The sequence below is a fragment of the Bos javanicus genome, chromosome 18 (assembly GCF_032452875.1).
Source record: "Bos javanicus breed banteng chromosome 18, ARS-OSU_banteng_1.0, whole genome shotgun sequence".
Classification (NCBI taxonomy): Eukaryota; Metazoa; Chordata; class Mammalia; order Artiodactyla; family Bovidae; genus Bos; species Bos javanicus.
The window spans coordinates 55427796-55442393 of NC_083885.1; positions in this window are offsets into that span (position 1 = coordinate 55427796).

Consider the following 14598-nt stretch of genomic DNA (forward strand, 5'->3'; position numbering starts at 1 on the left):
GTCAGACACGACTGAGGGACTAAACAACAATAACAGCAGTTTCTGTGGGTCAGGAATTAGGGAGTGGCTTACCTGAGTGACTGTGTTTGGGAAATCAGGGAAGTTGCTGTCAGGTAGGGCCACAGTCATCTGAAGGCTTGACTGGGGTCGACTTCCATGGCTGGAAAATTGTTGCTGGCTCTTGGCTCTTGGCCAGATTCCTTTGATGTGGATCTCTGTGGGGTTACTTGAGTGTCCTTACAATATGGCAGCTGGATTCTTCCAGAGAGAGAGCCCAAACGACCAAGGTGGAAACCTACCAGGGAGCCTTACCTCGTCACACAGTGTCACTTCTGTTGTGCCCAGTCCGTCACACAGAGCAGCCCGATTTAGTGTGGGAGGAACCAACCTGAGGGTGTGATACCCAGAGGTGAGGATTGTTGGCCATATTGGAGGCTGCTGTACTAGTTTGCTAGCGCTACCAAACTCTAGCAGAGTTTGTGGTGGCAGAGCACCACAGACGGGGTGGCTTAGACCACAGACATTCATGACCTCTCAGTTCTAGAGGCTTGAAGACTGAGATTTAGGTGTCGGCAGAGCTGGTTTAGGAGAAGGCAATGGCACCCCACTCTAGTACTTTTGCCTGGAAAATCCCATGGATGGAGGAGCCTGGTAGGCTGCAGTCCATGGGGTAGCGAAGAGTCGGACACGACTGAGCGACTTCACTTTCATGCATTGGAGAAGGAAATGGCAACCCACTCCAGTGTTCTTGCCTGGAGAATCCCAGGGACGGGGAGCCTGGTGGGCTGCCGTCTGTGGGGTCGCACAGAGTCGGACACGACTGAAGTGACTTAGCAGCAGAGCTGGTTTCCTGGTGAGGGAGGTGATCTGCTCCCAGCCCCTCCCCTTGGCTTGCAGACAGCCACTCCCCACGTGACTTTACGTCTTCCCTCAGTACATGCGTGTGTCCAGAGTTCCTCTTCTTGTAAGGACAGCAGTCATAATGAACTAGGGCCTACCTAATGACCTCATTTTAATTTAATCACATCTGGAAACATCCTGTCTCCAAATACAATGGCATTCTGAGGTTCTGGGGGTAGGACTTCCACACAGGAATTTTAATTTATTAATGTTTTTTTTTTTTTTTATTTGGCTGCATCAGGTCTAGTTGCTTCTCACAGGATCTTCTGTTGCTGCGTACAGACTCTCATTGTGTGGTGCATGGGCTTTGGAGTGAGAGGGCTCAGTTGTTGCTTCCTCTGCAGCATGTGGGATCTTAGTTCCCCATCCAGGGCTCGAACCTGTGTCCCCTGCATTGCAAGGTGGACTGTCAACCACTGGACCACCAGGGAAGTCCCTTTTTTTTTTTTAATTTATTAATGTTTTTAACTTTTGGTTGCACTGGCTCTCAGTTGCTGCGTGAGGGCTTTCTCTAGTTGCAGCGGCTTCTCTTGTGGAGCACAGGCTCTAGGCACATAGGCTTAGCTGCCCCACAGCAAGTGGAATCTTCTGGGGCCAGGGATCGAACCCGTCTCCCCTGCATTGGCAGGTGGATTCTTACCCACTGCGCCACCAGGGAAGTCACAACACAGGGATTTTTGTAGCGACACAGCTCAACCCATACCAGCTCCCAGCCTTCCTTCCCAGCCCTGCCCCCCCAGAGTCAGATGGGTTTTTCTCCCTTTCTCTCTTTCCGTCCATTCTCTCAGGGCCAGCCCCTCTCCTCAGGACAATTTGCCTGAGCCAGGATCTTTCCCCCACGTTAACTCTGTGGGAGAGATTCGTGCCAGAAGGCTAGAGGAAACTGAAACCCGGCTTCTGGCTCTCTGTCCAATGTGGCGGCACCCAAGCACAGCGGTGGATGGCAACCACACGGGCACGTTTCAGTGAAGGACTCGCCTCTTCCTGTTGCCGGGCCAGATCTCATCTCCAGCGTTCCCCACCCTGCCCTGTGCCCTGGGAGGCTGTCTGATGTCATCAGCTGCGGCCTGAATGCTTGTGCCCACCCCCCACCCCCAATTCAAATGCTGAAGCCTGAATCTCCAGCGTGTTGGTATTTGGAGGTGAGCCCTTGGGAGGTATTAGAAGAATTAGGTTGTTAGAAGGAGGCCCTCATAAATAGGATTGGTGCCCTTATAAAGAGAAGTGAGAGACATGTCTGTCTCTGCTAACTTTTCTTTTTCCTACAGTTTTAAAATTTTTTATTATTCATTTTTGGCTGGGCTGGGTCTTCGTCCTTGCTGTGCAGGTTTCTCTCTAGTTGCGATGAGCGGGGGCTGCTCTAGCTGCTGTTCGTGGGCCTCTCATCGTGGTGGCTTCTCCTGTGTGGAGCACAGCTCTTAGGGCACATCGGCCTCAGTAGTTGAGGCCCACGGGCTCCGCAGTTGTAGCTCTTGGGCTCAATTGTTGTCTTGCACAGGCTTAGTTGTTCCTCAGCATCTGGGATCTTCCTGGACCAGGGCTCGAACCCCTGTCTCCTGCATTGGCAGGCGGATTCCTCACCAGTGAGCCGCCAGGGAAGCCCCCAACTTTTATTTTTATAAGGGCAACAGTGCAAGTTGGCCAGCTGCCAAGATCAGTTCAGTTCAGTCGCTCAGTCGTGTCCGACTCTTTGGCACCCCATGGACTGCAGCACGCCAGGCCTCCCTGTCCATCACCAACTCCCAGAGTTGACTCAAACTCTTACGTCCTTTGAGTCGGTGATGCCATCCAAGCATCTCATCTTCTGTCGTCCCCTTCTCCTCTTGCCTTCAGTCTTTCCCAGCATCAGGGTCTTTTCCAGTGAGTCAGTTCTTCACATCAGGTAGCCGAAGTATTGGAGTTTAAGCTTCAGCATCAGTCCTTCCAATGAATATTCAGGTCTAATCTCCTTTAGGATGAACTGATTGGATCTCCTTGCAGTCCAAGGGACTCTCAAGAGTCTTCTCCAACACCATTCATCTAACAAATATATTTATTAGAGTGGACACAAAAAGCAGGTCTTGGGTTCCTCAGCTTTCAGAACTGGGAGGAAGAAATTTCTGTCGTTTAAGACACACAGGCGGCTGCGACGACCGGCGCACTAAGCGCGGCCGAAAGGAGCTACCCCACGTCTGAGGTCGGGCAGAAGCCAGGAGGACCCCGTGCCTGAAGGGTGGCAGCCAAGAGAAGTTACCCCACGTCCGAGGTCAGGGGCAGTGGCCGAGAGTGCCAGGCTGTGACTGCACAGGAACGACCGAGAGGAGCTACCCCGCATCCGAGATCAGGGAGGGTGGCCGAGAGGAGCTACCCTGCGTCCGAGGTCAGGGGTGGCGGCCGTGAGGAGCAACCCCACGTCCAAGGAGCCATGACTGCGAGGGTGCAGGAGGGCCTAGAGGAGCTATCCCACGTTGAAGGTCAGGAAGGGAGGCGGTGAGGAGATACCCCTCGTCCAAGGTAAGGAGCAGCGGCTGCGCTTTGCTGGAGTAGCTGTGAAGAGAACCCCACGCCCAAGGTAAGAGAGGGCAGACACACTGAAACCATACTCACAGAAAACTAGTCAATCTAATCACACTAGGACCACAGCCTTGTCTAACTCAGTGAAACTAAGCCATGCCCGTGGGGCAACCCAAGATGGGCAGGTCATGGTGGAGAGATCTGACAGAATGTGGTCCACTGGAGAAGGGAATGGCAAACCACTTCAGTATTCTTGCCTTGAGAACCCCATGAACAGTACGAAAAGGCAAAATGATAGGATACTGAAAGAGGAACTCCCCAGGTCAGTAGGTGCCCAATATGCTACTGGAGATCAGTAGAGAAATAACTGCAGAAAGAATGAAGGGATGGAGCCAAAGCAAAAACAATACCCAGCTGTGGATGTGACTGGTGATAGAAGCAAGGTCCAATGCTGTAAAGAGCAATATTGCATCAGATCAGATCAGATCAGTCGCTCAGTCGTGTCTGACTTTTTGAGACCCCATGAATCTCAGCACGCCAGGCCTCCCTGTCCATCACCAACTCCTGGAGTTCACTCAGAGTCACGTCCATCGAGTCAGTGACACCATCCAGCCATCTCATCCTCTGTCGTCCCCTTCTCCTCTTGCCCCCAATCCCTCCCAGCATCTGAGTCTTTTCCAATGAGTCAACTCTTCGCATGAGGTGGTCAAAGTACTGGAGTTTTCAGCTTCAGCATCATTCCTTCCAAAGAAATCCCAGGGCTGATCTCCTTCAGAATGGACTGGTTGGATCTCCTTGCAGTCCAAGGGACTCTCAAGAGTCTTCTGCAACACCGCAGTTCAAAAGCATCAATTCTTCGGCCCTCAGCCTTCTTCACAGTCCAACTCTCACATCTAACAAGAAAAACCACAGCCTTGACTAGACGAACCTTTGTTGGCAAAGTAATGTCTCTGCTTTTGAATATGCTATCTAGGTTGGTCATAACCTTCCTTCCAAGGAGTAAGCGTCTTTTAATTTCATGGCTTCAGTCACCGTCTGCAGTGATCTTGGAGCCCAGAAAAATAAAGTCTGACACTGTTTCCACTGTTTCCCCATCTATTTCCCATGAAGTGATCGGACCGGATGCCATGATCTTCGTTTTCTGAATGTTGAGCTTTAAAAAGTCAACTTTTTCACTCTCCACTTTCACTTTCATCAAGAGGCCTTTTAGTTCCTCTTCACTTTCTGCCATAAGGGTGGTGTCATCTGCATATCTGAGGTTATTGATATTTCTCCCCACAATCTTGATTCCAGCTTGTGTTTCTTCCAGTCCAGCGTTTCTCATGATGTACTCTGCATATAAGTTAAATAAGCAGGGTGACAATATACAGCCTTGATGTACTCCTTTTCCTATTTGGAACCAGTCTGTTGTTCCATGTCCAGTTCTTTTTTTTTTTTTTTTTTTAGTTCTACCAGTTTATTGCTACCAACCCATGACCCTCCACCCTCATGCACACATGCTCAGTCATGTAACCCCATGGACTGCAACCTGCCAGGCTCCTCTGTCCATGGACTTTTCCAGGCAAGAATACTGGAGTGGGTTGCCATTTCCTTCTCCCCATGTCCAGTTCTAATTGTTGCTTCCTGACCTGCATACAAATTTCTCAAGAGGCAGATCAGGTGGTCTGGTATTCCCATCTCTTTCAGAATTTTCCACAGTTTATTGTGATCCACACAGTCAAAGGCTTTGGCAGAGTCAATAAAGCAGAAATAGATGTTTTTCTGGAACTCTCTTGCTTTTTCCATGATCCAGCAGATGTTGGCAATTTGATCTCTGGTTCCTCTGCCTTTTCTAAAACCAGCTTGCACATCAGGAAGTTCATGGTTCACATATTGCTAAAGCCTGGCTTGGAGAATTTTGAACATTACTTTACTAGTGTGTGAGGTGAATGCAATTGTGCGGTAGTTTGAGCATTCTTTGGCATTGCCTTTCTTTGGGGTTGGAATGAAAACTGACCTTTTCCAGTCCTGTGGCCATTGCTGAGTTTTCCAAACTTGCTGGCATATTGAGTGCAGCACTTTCACAGCATCATCTTTCAGGATTTGGAATAGCTCAACTGGAATTCCATCACCTCCACTAGCTTTGTTCGTAGTGATGCTTTCTAAGGCCCACTTGACTTCACATTCCAGGATGTCTGGCTTTAGGTCAGTGATCACACCATCGTGATTATCTGGGTCTTGAAGATCTTTTTTGTACAGTTCTTCTATGTATTCTTGCCATCTCTTCTTAATATCTTCTGCTTCTGTTAGGTCCATACCATTTCTGTCCTTTATTGAGCCCATCTTTGCATGAAATGTTCCTTTGGTATCTCTGACTTTCTTGAAGAGATCTCTAGTCTTTCCCATTCTGTTGTTTTCCTCTATTTCTTTGCATTGATCGCTGAGGAAGGCTTTCTTATCTCTTCTTGCTATTCTTTGAAACTCTGCATTCAGATGCTTATATCTTTCCTTTTCTCCTTTGCTTTTCACTTCTCTTCTTTTCACAGCTATTTGTAAGGCTTCCCCAGACAGCCATTTTGCTTTTTGCATTTCTTTTCCATGGGGATGGTCTTGATCCCTGTCTCCTGTACAATGTCACGAACCTCATTCCATAGTTCATCAGGCACTCTATCTATCAGATCTAGGCCCTTAAATCTATTTCTCACTTCCACTGTATAATCATAAGGGATTTGATTTAGGTCATACCTGAATGGTCTCGTGGTTTTCCCTACTTTCTTCAATTTAAGTCTGAATTTGGCAATAAGGAGTTCATGGTCTGAGCCACAGTCAGCTCCTGGTCTTGTTTTTGCTGACTGTATAGAGCTTCTCCATCTTTGGCTGCAAAGAATATAATCAATCTGATTTTGGTGTTGACCATCTGGTGATGTCCATGTGTAGAGTCTTGTGTTGTTGGAAGAGGGTGTTTGTTATGATCAGTGCATTTTCTTGGCAAAACTCTATTAGTCTTTGCCCTGCTTCATTCTGTATTCCAAGGCCAAATTTGCCTGTTACTCCAGGAGTTTCTTGACTTCCTACTTTTGCATTCCAGTCCCCTATAATGAAAAGGACATCTTTTTTGGGTGTTAGTTCTAAAAGGTCTTGTAGGTCTTCATAGAACCGTTCAGCTTCAGCTTCTTCAGCGTTACTGGTTGGGGCATAGACTTGGATTACTGTGATATTGAATGGTCTGCCTTGGAAACGAACAGAGATCATTCTGTCGTTTTTGAGATTGCATCCAAGTACTGCATTTTGGACTCTTTTGTTGACCATGATGGCCACTCCATTTCTTCGGAGGGATTCCTGCCTGCAGTAGTAGATATAATGGTCATCTGAGTTAAATTCACCCATTCCAGTCCATTTCAGTTTGCTGATTCCTAGAATGTCGACATTCACCCTTGCCATCTCTTGTTTGACCACTTCCAATTTGCCTTGATTCATGGACCTGACATTCCAGGTTCCTATGCAATATTGCTCTTTACAGCATCGGACCTTGCTTCTATCACCAGTCACATCCACAGCTGGGTATTGTTTTTGCTTTGGCTCCATCCCTTCATTCTTTCTGGAGTTATTCCCTTCCTGTTGGTTTGGACCAGTGAGATCACAGTCCAGATATCAGAAGAGGAAAGAGGAAGCTGGGGTCTTTATACTCCAAGATCCATCCAGAAATCAGAAGAGGAAAGAGAGTGAAGTTGGCGTGTATATTCTCCCAGATGAATCCCGGCTGACCTAGAGGTGGTGGTAACAGCTCCCTGCAGGTACCTTCCAGGGAGTTGTACCATCTCAGTCAAAATCAGGTTGATTTACAGAAAATAATGAAGAGAGGTGACATTTCTTGCAGACCTGACTTGGAGGATGGAGGTGAAGTCTGTGTGGAGCTGTCATAGCACCCATGGGTGGGAAGCAGCATGCTGTTTTCCTGCACGTCTTTTCTTGCACATCCTGGGGACCTTTAGGTGCTGAGGGAAGACCTCCCAGGAGGTCTCCACGGAGGCAGGGTCCTGCCAGTGGACAGAACAGGCACGGGCTGGCTTTCAGGCACTGAGTGGAGTAGCACCATAGACTGTTCTGAAGTGAAGTGAAGTATTGGTCGCCCAGTCATGTCTACTCTTTGCAACCCCGTGGACTGTTGCCCGCCAGGCTCTCTGTCCATGGAATTCTCCAGGCAAGAATACTGGAATGGGTTGCCATTTCCTTCTCCAGGGGGTTTTCCCAACTGAGGAATGGAATCCAGGTCTCCCACATTCCAGGCAGATTCTTTACTGTCTGAGCCACCAGGGAAGCCCACATGCTGAGCTGAGCTCTGTTTAATCTGGACACTCAGGGAACCCAGCTCCTTCTCTGTGTTTGACATGCCTTACTTGGAAGAGGAAGTCGGCTTTTATTTTATCAGGGCCAAAGCAGGAACCGGCCAGCTGCTAATAATCTGAAGTTATTCTAAAATGAGTTCGCTCGGTTGTGTCCGACTCTGCGACCTCATGGACCGTAGCCTACAAGGCTCCTCTTTCCATGGAATTTTCCAGGCAAGAGTACTGGAGTGGATTACCATTTCCTTCTCCAGGCTGCTAATAATAAATTACACTAATGCATTCAAGAAATATTTACTAAGCTCCTTAGTGGGTTTTTAGGGCTTCCTAGGTGGTGCTAAGTGGTAAAGCACCCACCTGCCGATGCAGATTTATTGTGAGGGTTCAATCCCTGGTCAGGAAGATCCCCTGGAGGAGGGCATGGCAACCCACTCCAGTATTTTTGCCTGGAGAATCCCATGGACAGAGGAGTCTGGTCAGGTACAGTCCATGGGGTCTCAAAGAGCTGGACACAGCTGAAGCAACCTAGGTCCTTAGTGGGTTGGAAAACCCTTCAACCCCTTCCCCCTGCTCCTCACCAGAGGGGACACAAGGATGCCAGAACAGGGGGACTACTTAGGGTCCCTGAAGGCAGAGCTCTCACAGCCCAGCACTACAGACAGCATCAGTGCACCCTATGTGTTTGTTAGTAGAAATGTGAATTGTGTCCCCTTAAAAGATGGGTTGAAATCCTAACCCCCAGTACCTCAGGATCTGATATTTGGGAAAAGGGTCTTTACACATGTAATGAGTCACAATGAGGGCTTCCCTGGTGACAAAGAATCTGCCTTCCAATTCAGGAGACATGAGTTCAATCCCTGGGTGGGGAAGAGCCCCTAGAGAAGCGCATGGCAACCGGCTCCAGTAGTCTTGCCTGGAGAATTCCTGTCTCCAGAGGAACCTGGTGGGCTACATACAGTCCATGGGGTTGCAGAGTCACACACGCACACAGTGAAGTAGGGTGGTCCCTTACTCCAACAGGAAAGCCTGGGATGACGAGGCAGAGATTGGCTTTTAGTGTCCAAAGCTGTGAGAGAATAATTTCCTATTGTTTTAAGACACCGGTTCGCACGCAGTATGCTGTTCTAATAACCCTGTAAAACAAATAGCAGTGATAAATGAATATTGACTGAATGGGCTGGACAAGCGCCGGCTCAGCACTGAGTTCCTGGCTTAGGACACAAGCCGATTACAGCTGGCAAGTCCCAGGATGTCCTGACCCAGGATCTGTGTTTCCTGCTCAGAGCCTGGAAGCCAGGGGCCATTAAGAGGACAGTGGGGCTGAGTCCAGCAAGGTGGGGCCTGGCTGAACCTGGGAAGCTGCCAGAGGCTATACAGGTGTGGCCAGGGGTGACCTACAGCTTGTAAATAAGTCCCCGAAACACTCAGAGCCCATTAACATCACGTGAGCGTTGTCTTAATGGGAGAGACTCACACTTGTCAGTTAGATGCCTGGACTGGAACCAAACCAACCCAGCCGGGGCAGGGGGTGGGGGGGTGGGGGTCCTTTGGGTCCTCCCCATGTGTTAATTTGAGTCCAACCAGAAGGTTTCCCGGGTGGGACAACCCTCTTGGGCCTTCTTGGACTGAAAGGAGCTAGGGAGGCTGGGTCTGTTGGACAAGGTTCATTTGAGGCTCAGCTGGGGCTCAGGAGATTCAGTCTTATCACCTACAAGCTCCAGATGGGACTCCTTCCTCGTGGCCAATGAAAGAGAAGCCACCCCACTTCCGCTTCAGCACCCTGGCCCTCGGCAACCACCAACCTGCTTTCTATGTCTATGGATTTGCTTTTTCTGGACATTTCCTATATGTGGTTCTTTGGCTAGGCATCATTCTTGTTTTTAACTTATTTTTAAGAAAGTATCCCTGTTTCTTTTTTAAAAATAGTTGTTTCTGGGTCTTAGTTGTGGGGTGTGGATTCTCTCGCTGCGACGCGGGGCTCAGTTGCTCCATGGCATGTGGAATGTTAGTTCCCTGATCAGGAATCCAATCTGTGTCCCCAGCATCTTAACCACTGGACCACCTGGGAAGTCCCTGGTCAGACATTGTTTTAACCCTCAGAGAGGTGATGTTACTTGTCCAGGGTTGCACAGCAACTGAGCCTGAAATCAGCATCCTGCGGCCAGAAGGTGTGCATTTACCTGTGTGTCGTCTGAGTTATCCCGTGAAGTACATTCTAGGCAGGGCCGAGTGAACCGAGACCTTCAGGTACTGCTCAATAGGGTGATGAAAATGTTCCGAAATGACACTGTGGGTGGTTGCCGAGCTCTGAATCCATTGTGATTTCAAAGCCACTCATCTACAAGCCGCTCAAAACCGTTCTTGTGTGCTTTATTTTTCTTCCAGTTTTATGGGGATATAATTGTCATACAGCACAGTATAGATTGAAGGTGTACCCGGAATGGTTGGATTTACATGCATCATGAAGGGATGGTTACAGAGATACAAGGTTAAAGAAATAGAAAAAAATTTTTTTTTCTTGTGGTGAGAACTCTTAGAAATTACTCTCTTTGAATTGTATACTTTAAATGGGTGAATTTTAGAGTATGCGAACTATATCTCAAAGCTGTTATTAAAAAAACCCTGCTTCTGTGCAGGGAATCCAAAGCTGGTGCTCTGTGACAACCTAGAGGAGTGGGATGGGGAAGGAGGTGGGAGGGATTTTCAAGAGGGAGGGGACACATGTATACCTTTGGCCAATTCACGTTGAGGTATGGCAGGAACCATCACAGTATTGTAAAGAAATTATCCTGTCATTTAAAAAAAAAAAAAAAAAACAGCTCCTGGCACATATACACGTATAGTGAGGATCAGCCGTCATCACACACACAGCAAAGGGTGCTGGGAATTCCCTGGTGGTCCAGTGGTTAGGACTCTGTGCTTCCACTGCGGGGAGATGGGTTCCATCCCTGGTTGCAGAACTAAGATTAAAAAATTTTTAAAAGCACAGCGTGCCACTACAGGTGGGCTCTGGGGCAGGACCAGAAGATTTTCCCTTTTGCATGAGGATGTAGTTGGTGGTGATTCAAAGAAAAAAGACAGCTTTGAGATCATCCAGGAAACTATAATGTAGGCTGGGTATTACGTGGTATTCAGAGATGACTGTTAATATTTAGATGTAGTAACAGCAAGGTGCTTGTTACGTATTTTTAAATATTCTCCTCAGTCTGAGGAGCACCATGAAATGTTTATAGATGGAATGAGGAAGCCTGGGAAGGTGAGATAAAGATGTCCAAGAATGCCAAGGCGTTGAAAACAGCGTTTGGTGGGGGTTTTAGTTCTGCAGATCTCAGAGATAATGTTATCCCTTGAAGGGGAACCAGGACCCTGCCCCAAGCCCACACTAATGTTTCTTTTTTTTTCTTAATAATGAGAATTTTCAAAATAAATATCTATTTTTTTGACTGCACCAGGTCTTTGATGTGGCATGTAGGATCTTTAGTTGTGTGTGTGTGTGTGTGTGTGTGTGTGTGCGCGCGCATGTGCACATGCAAGCACTCAGTGGTGTCCAACTGTGCGACCCCATGGACTGTAGCCCACCAGGCTCCTCTGTCCATGGGATTCTCCAGGCAAGAATACTGAAGTAGGATGTCATTTCCTTCTCCAGAGGATCTTCCCGGCCCAGGTATCAAACCTGTGTCTCTTGTGTCTCCTGCTTTGGCGAGTGGGCTCTTTACCTTCTGAACCATAGTAGTGGCATGCAGGCTCTTAGTTGAGGCATGTGAACTCTTAGTTGCAGCATGTGGGATCTAGTTTCTAGGCCAGTGATTAACCCTGGCCCCCTGCATACATTGAGAACAGTGTCTTAGCCCCGGGACCACCAGGGAAGTCCCAGCACTGTTTCTTGACTGGCCCTCCCTTCCCGTATTGGCAACTGTTTGAACCTGCCCTTTGGAATTCAAGGAAGGGGTCACAGAAAGGCTTTTGTGCCCCGGAGCCCCGCCACAGGGTCTGGCTTCATTTCGCTATGACAGGCTGACTACAGCAAAAATCAGTTTACCACTTTGAAGTACATGACACAGTGATTTCTTAGCACGCTCAGAATCTTGTACAGCCATCACCCCTATCAATAAATTCCTGAACATTTCCATGCCCTCAAAAAGAAGCCCATCGCAAGCACTCCCTATTCCCTCCCTCCCCTCAGCCCTTGGCAACCACTTTCTGTCTTTCCTGACTTGCCTGTTCTGTTCCTTTCATACAGAAAATTATACCCTATGAAGCTGTTAGTCATGGGGAGACTTTTTACACCACGGACATTGAGGAATTCAGGGTTTTCTTCTCCAGGGAGCTGGTTGTTAAGAGTTTACCAGTGCACCCGAGTTCCTGAGACAGGAAAACAGAAGAGTGAAAAGTTCTCAGATCAGGAGTACTGTCCCTCAGGGGCCATTCTGGGAACATAGGAGGGCGTTCTGAGTTGTCACAGTTGTTTTTGACAGTAGCAGAAGGAGCAGTGAGCGGTCAGGATTGCTAAAGGTTAACACAGTGAAGAATTATCCTGCACACCCATGACTTTTCAACAACCTGTTGGACATTCGTACAGCTGAAAAAAAATCTGCTTCTGAGTCTCACATCTATTTTGCATGTATTATAAGCCCCCCTGCTGGCACCCCACTCCAGTCCTCTTGCCTGGAAAAGCCCATGGACGGAGGAGCCTGGTGGGCTGCAGTCCATGGGGTCACTAAGAGTCGGACACGACTGAGCGACTTCACTTTCACTTTTCGCTTCCATGCATTGGAGAAGGAAATGGCACCCCACTCCAGTGTTCTTGCCTGGAGAATCCCAGGGACGGGGGAGCCTGGTGGGCTGCCATCTATGGGGTCGCACAGAGTCGGACACGACTGAAGCGACTTAGCAGCAGCAGCTGCTTTTTTTCATGTCACCGACTCTTTGGGGAAACAAGGTCATTCATCCTGTAGCCAGTGTTTCAGTTTCTGGACTTGGCCGACCTTGTCCTCATGGTGTTGATTCACTGGCAATTTTATCCTCCTGTTTTCTGAAAACAGCTGATTACAGTGAGAGGCTTGATCGGATTCAGGTTCCTTTTTTTTTTTGTAAGCAGGGGAAGGTTGAGGAGGGACATTTGTAGATGGTGAAGGGACCTCCTGTCACCTGATGGGCAGTGGGGGCACTGCTTGTCCCTCTTTCAGTGTTTCAGGACTGCTGGGGTCTCTGGCGATGCCTGCCTCACCGCCCGCCCTCCCCCCGCCCCCAGTTAAATCCTTCATCAATCTTGTGCCTGAGTTTGGCAGCCGCAGACAAGCCCCATCTGACATACCATTTATGGGCTTCCTTGGTGGCTCGGTGGTAAAGGATTCAGGGGACATGGGTTCAATCCCTGGTCTGGGAGGATCCCACATACTGCGGAGAAACTAAGCCCGTGTGCCACAACTACTGAACCCACATGCTGCAACTGCTGAAACCACGTGCCCTGTGCTCCGCAGCAAGAGAAGCCACCGCAGTGAGAAGCCTGCTCGCCGCAACCAGAGAAAAGCCTCACAGCAAGGAAGACCCAATGCGGCCAAAACATAAATAATTTTTTTAAAAGTTAGTTACCATACAGCTCTGCTAAAATGACGGGGAAAGGGGCTTCCTGCTGTCGACTTTCAAAAGAGGCACAACGTGAGAGTTGCGAGTTACGTTTTACTTGGGCCAAAATGAAGACTGCCGTCTGGGAGACAGCACCTCAGATAGTTCTGAGAACCTGCTCCAAAGAGGTAGCGAGCGAAGGTCAATATATGTGATTTTGGTGAAGGGGGAGTTCATGTGATGAAGCACTTATCTTACAAAAGGTCTTCTGCTAGTCACCAAGGAGCAGATATCATCGTGAAGGCATTTAGTGCTTTTCTAGATATGAGAAAATAACTAATCATATCTAACTAATCTCAGTCACTCAGTTGGGTCTGACTTTGCAACTCCATGGACTGCAGCACGCCAGGCTCCCCTGTCCATCACCATCTCCTGGAGCTTGCTCAAATTCATGTCCATTGAGTCGGTGACGCCATCCAACCATATCATCCTCTGTTGCCCCCTTCTCCTTTTGCCCTCAATATTTTCCAGCATCAGGGTCTTTTCCAATGAGTCAGCTCTTTGGGGGCTTCAGCTTCAGCATCAGTCCTTCCAATGAATATTCAGGATTGGACCCAGAATATACCAACAATCCAGAGAAGGCACTGGCAACCCACTCTGATACTCTTGCCTGGAAAATCCCATGGACAGAGGAGCCTGGTGGGCTGCAGTCCATGGAAAGAGTCGGACACGACTGAGCGACTTCACTTTCACTTTTCACTTTCACGCTTTGGAGAAGGAAATGGCAATCCACTCCAGTGTTCTTGCCTGGAGAATCCCAGGGACGGGGGAGCCTGGTGGGCTGCTGTCTGTGGGGTCAAACAGAGCTGGACACAACTGAAGCGACGCAGCAGCAGCAGCAGCAGCATACCAACAATTGTCAGGAATCTTTTGAAACAAGGGAAACTGAGAAGAGTTGCTACCTGCCAAGGTGTTTTCCAAGGTTCTGGCCTGCCTGGCTTCATATTCCAGCTTACCTGACTTTCTGGCCATGTGGCTTGGGCAAGTTATTTCACCTCTGTGCCTCTAGGGTTGTTCCCCGCTGTACCTTGAGAGAGAATTGCTGTGGAGATGGGATGAGGTCGGTAGGCCAGGTAAGTGCTAATAGTTGGTTGCCAAAATAAACGAACGTAGGCCGCTGAGAGGAGAGAGCCTGGGCCCAGCAGGACCCTGTCCTCCTCCTCCAGGCTGCCTCCCGGCTGGTATCCTGCCACACCCCGGGAGAAGGGAGGGGCTCCGGCCTCACCTGTCAGGGCCACTCAGCCGCCCCGCCACCCCG